Source organism: Leptonychotes weddellii, chromosome 3, assembly GCF_054177405.1.
Source record: "Leptonychotes weddellii isolate Sample4059 chromosome 3, ASM5417740v2, whole genome shotgun sequence".
In the NCBI taxonomy this organism is placed as follows: domain Eukaryota; kingdom Metazoa; phylum Chordata; class Mammalia; order Carnivora; family Phocidae; genus Leptonychotes; species Leptonychotes weddellii.
In genome coordinates this window covers 28,958,158-28,963,527 of record NC_138371.1, presented here as the reverse complement: position 1 = coordinate 28,963,527, position 5,370 = coordinate 28,958,158, and the positions used below count along the sequence as shown (strand labels likewise).

The following is a 5,370-nucleotide window of genomic DNA, read 5'->3' as shown; positions in this document are numbered from 1 at the left end:
CTCACATGCAAAGACACGGTGGCACAGGAAAATACAGGAAGCTGGGAATGATAAGGAGTTTGCTGTGGCTGGTTGAAGGGGGAGAGAGAGAGAAGACTGGCAGGGGGACAGGGAGCGGCATGAACACTGGGATTTGAGTTCAGAGTAGTAGGAGGCAGGATCCAGATCACTAAGGGCCTCAAATGATATTTTTGGGAGCTTGGACATCATCTTATTAACAGTGAGAAATCCTCCATTAGGAGGATTTCAAGTGACAGACTGCGGTTTAGAAAGGTCACTCTGGTTGGAGTATGGAGAGAAGTTGGAAAGGGGGTTCAGGAATAAAGACCAATTAGAAATGATAAGAACCTGAGCTAGGGTATGGTTAGCAGTTCTTCCCATGCCTGAGGATGACCAGTTGCAGTTGCTGCTACTGGGCCAGTCCTCAGGAGGCCCAATCCTGGCAATGTTTTTGCCTCCTGCCTCTTTATTTCTTAGGAGACATTCCAGTGATCTGATTCCAGGATCAAATTTCAGAGATACAAGCTTGAATGATGGGAATAACTGTTATAAGAAAAATTGGTAAGGAGAGGGGAGGAGGCGATCAGAAAAGGGGAAAGGGAGAGGAGGAATGGAAAGATATATGAACATGTAAAACTTAGAAGAATCATCAAGAGGCTGCAAAAATATCTTACAAGGATTGCTTTAAGAAAAACATCCAGAATTTCAAGATGGATATCTTCTGTATGTGATTAAATTTATTGCTAAATGTGTTTTTAAAGAGCTTATTTTTAAAATTAATGAATTATCTCATGGTGATCTCATACATAAATATCATGCCAAAGAGGTAAAAGGTTACTGAGTTGGACAGAGGAAGCTGATCAGGGTCTTGTGGTTTGACGATATGCATTCTGAGTAGGAGCCAGAGCTTAACTTTACATCTCAGAGGAGCAAAAGTTTTCTGAGAAGGGGATGAAAAATGTGCACTTACTGGGGTGGCGGAGGAGGTTAGGGCTGGAAGCCAGGTTACCAAATCACTGTCTGGAGCATGTGGGCAGATGTAAAAAGTGGGAGGAATGTTCAGACTACATCGTTTCCTAGTGAAAATGCCAACGCAACTTGTAACCATAGCAACACAATAGCCCTATTAAAACAACAAAAAAATCTCAATGTCAATTGCACTTAATGGACACACAAAAAACAACCCTCCACTTTTTACTTTTTACTAATAAGTAAAATTTTGTATTCAGTTTTGTTTCCTTTCTATCCATTGGATTAATAATGCTTTGTTAGAAGATTTCAATTTCTTGATAATCCTTTCTCACACAGGGCAAAAGTTTTAGAAATATAATCTGCCTGGTAATTTTGGATTGAATGTCAGACATTGTGAATATTCCCTTGTAGGGTGTTGGTTATTTTTATGTTCCTATAAATATTCTTGATGCTTGCTCTGGGCTAAATTACTTGCATTCTTTTGAGGTTTGCTTTTAAACCTTATTAGATGGGACCAGAGCTGCTTCTAGTCTAGGGCTGATTTTTCCTCACTACTAATTCTTCTACCCAATGAGCCATGAAATATGAGACTTTCTACTGGTTGGTGGGAACAGCAGCTATTTCCAGTCTTAAGTGAGCAACAAGTATTTTTTCCTCTAATTCTTTCCGTGGCCTCAGGTAGTTCCTTACATATATACACTGATCACTTTCTACTTGAACATTCCAGGGAGACCTTCTCAGATCTCTAAAGCTCTCTCTGTGAAGCTCTCCCCTGTGAAACTCTAGCTGCCTTGGCATCCCTAAGTTCCAGTTCCATCTCCTCAATTTAGGGAGCCTGCCTCCCTGCACTGTGGCTTGGAAACTCTTTCCAGGCAGTAAGCTGAGACGATCATAGAGCTCTCCTTGATTTCACCCACTCTCAGTAATCACTGTCCTGTGCTGCCTGGTGTCCAGTGTCTGAAAACTGTAGGCTTATATATTTTGTCTATTTATTTTTTAGTTTTTTTCAAAAGGAGGGTCCTCGTTACTCCACTTTGTGGGAAGTAAAAGTCCCCAACTTTACGACTTCTGAATGTGGTTGATGAGTAATATATTTGGAGAACAGAATAAATTACATCTTGAATGATCAATTAAAGCTTCTTAATGGTTTAGGATACCTTAGCAAAATTTACATCATTTTCAAGTATCAAAACATAATTCTCATAATTTTATACTCATAATTTTCATATAAATACATAGTGAGCAAGTATCAGTTTTATTTCTCATTAATGAGGTAACCAGAAAGATGATAAAGCCAGTTAGAAAACTGAGACACTGAGAAGGCAAATGATGTATTAGGAGGGAGGGAGGGAGAAAGAGAGAGAGCAAGAGCGAGTGAGAATATAAATGGAAAAATATGCTGGAATAGAATTGCTAAATTAGAAAAAAAACTGGTTCATGTCCCATAGGCCAATAAAATCATAAACTTTGGGCTTATCTTCTCAGCTGAATAAAAATAATTTTAATTCTATTATACAAAAACTCATTTGTATAGTATTCATTTCCACAAATTAACATCTAATCTTTACAGACTTAAACATGTCTTACAAATGTCTTATGTCTTAAAAAATGACCTTGGGTGGGCTTAAGACCAGTTTTAGGAAGGCATTGAATGGACACAGTCATCTTTTTTGACTCATTTCCAAATTTTGGAAATCTTCTTAACATAAGTATTACCTATAAGTCAATGAGATTTGCCATTACCTAGATGGTCACTCTGGGTCTATGTTTGCTCAGGTAATGAAAAAATTAGCGTTTTATAACTGCAGTTACATGTTAGAATCACTTGGGGGAGCTTTAAAAAATTACCAAAGCCAGTAATATTCCACTATAAATAGGTGTACCACATCTTCTTTATTCATTCATCTATGGATGGACCTAGAGAGTATAATGAATGCTAAGGGAAATAAGTCAGTCAGAGAAAGACAGATACTATGTGATTTCATTCATATGTAGAATTTAAGAAACAAAACAAATGAACAAAGAAAAAAAGAGGCTCTTAAATATAGATTATGGGGCACCTGGGTGGCTCAGTCATTTGAGCATTGGATTTTTGATTTTGGCTCAGGTCATGATCTCAAGGTCATGGGATCAGGCCCTGCATCGGGCTCTGCTGAGCGTGGAGCCTGCTTGGGATTCTCTCCCTCTCCCTCTGCCCCTCCCCCTGCTTGTGCTCTCTCTCCCTTAAAAAAAAAAAGTCTATCTATCTATCTGTCAATCTATCTATCATCTATCTATCATAAACTGGTGGTCTCCAGAGGGAAGGTGATAGATAAAGGGGATTAAGAGTACACTTATCTTGGGGCGTCTGGGTGGCTCAGTCATTAAGCGTCTGCCTTCAGCTCAGGTCATGATCCTGGGGTCCTGGGATCGAGCCCCACATCGAGCCCCAGCTTCTCCCTCTCCCACTCCCCCTGCTTGTGTTCCCTCCCTCACTGTGTCTCTCTCTGTCAAATAAATAAATAAAATCTTAAAAAAAAAGAGTACACTTATCTTGATGAGCATTGAGTAATATATAGAAATTTTGAATCATATTTTACACCTTAAACTAATAGAATGCTGTATGTTAATTATACTTAAATATAAAACAAAACACCACCAAAGCCAGGGTCTCTTCCTAAACTAATTACATTAGACTCTGAGGGTGAAGTCAGGGCATCATTAATTGTTTAAAAGTCCTCTATTTATTCCAGTGTGCAGCCAGGGTTGAAAACCACTGGTTTAGCCTGGGTTTCTCAGACTTCTTTCAATAATAATGCTCTGTGATTCTATGGCTTGAAATACAGGGAGCTCACTTTTCCACTGAAGAAAGTAGACATAAATTCAAACTCTGCTAGCTTTCTTGCACTACCAGTGACTTGGAAATGATTAAAGGCTGCCAGCATTCATTCTGTGGTGTGGAAGCAGTGGGAAAGGCCAGGGGTGGGATGGCTGAATGACTGGTCTTTGTGTTCCAATTAGAAATAGTCAGCTTGAGTTGCTGGAAAGAGAGAGGAATGTCTGCAGATAACTTCTTTAAAAAAAAAAAAAGAAAAGAAAAATCAAAATTCATTTTGTGCCCCTGCTTCTATACTCTTGAGCTCATCCGTACTCCCAGAACAGCCAGAACAGGTGTTCTTTCACACAGTTATTATTGGAGACTGCATTTCTGATTTAAGACTATGTATCAATAAATCAAGGCTATGACTCATAATATCTGTAAAAAGAAAATAATGCAACAAGTATAAGCCTTTAAGATGATGTCAAATAATGAAATTCTTCAAATTCTATTCTTTCATGCTTGTTGGGTAGTTTTTTTTTAATTGAAAGCTTTTTTTTTTTTCATTTTAACAGTTTATTTAAAGTCGTATATATAATTACTTTATTCCTGCATGTACTCAATTGTTTCTTCCTTATATTTGCCCTTTCCCTTCCCCACTTGGTGAGATTTGCCTTTACATTTAAGGATCTTTTTTGTGATCTTTGTCCAGTTTTAGTCTAGTGATAACCACCTTGCTAGGGTGAGTGCCCACATGGACAGTTGTGGCATCCCCCTTCTCTCGCTATACTCTTTCAATGTAGATGACGTATTTCTTCCTGTAAACCTGGACGACTTTGCCCATTTGCTGACCTTTGTAGTTTCCTCACACAGTCTGTACTTCATCCTTTCGGATGGGTACAGATTGAAAGTTTTACTTCTGTCTCAGTTCTTTGAAAAGAGGGGAAGGCATAATCTTCCTGCAAACATGGGAAGGTACACTGAGATGTCTTTCATGGTTCTTGCCCTGGTCAGAAGTCATAAAGGGATTGAACTTCATTTTGGCCATTGGTGCTTTAGCAATGTCTGCAAAAGGGAAGAGAGAAGAGCATTTTTTGAAAGCAAGAGCTTTTGAAACTCTTTACTCTAAAACTACATTTAGGAGAAACACATAGTAAATGTAACTAGCCAGCCAAAAATTAAAAGAAAATTTGCTTAACTTGATTAGTTTTTTTAAATTGTAAATTAATGTTGAATTTTTCCAATTGTATGACTTCTTTTCTTCCATCTGTTAATGCGGTGAGTAGTATTAATAGATATCCAAATATTAAACTGTTTTACTTCTGAGATTGAACCCTATTTGGTCATGATGGATTATTCTTTTAATGTTCTATCTGATTATGTTTCCTCCCTGACACTTTTAATGGTAATAATCTTCTTTCTTTTACGGTGAAACATCCCTGTGAGTTGCATTGGGATGGTATTAATTTTCATAGCCATTTGACAGATTAGAAAACTCAGATACAACTGTGGTAAGTGACTTATTAGCCAAGAACAAGTAAATTAGTGACAAAATCTATACTTAAATGTTTAGTGCCTAATTTCTGGCCTAGGAATTTTTT

General features: G+C 37.9%; 1 pseudogene; it reads right to left on the bottom strand.

Annotated features, from left to right (window-relative positions):
* Positions 1–4,372: 4,372 nt before the first annotated feature.
* Positions 4,373–4,808, bottom strand: LOC102735328 (large ribosomal subunit protein uL24 pseudogene; annotated as a pseudogene).
* Between the last annotated feature and the right edge of the window lie 562 nt (positions 4,809–5,370).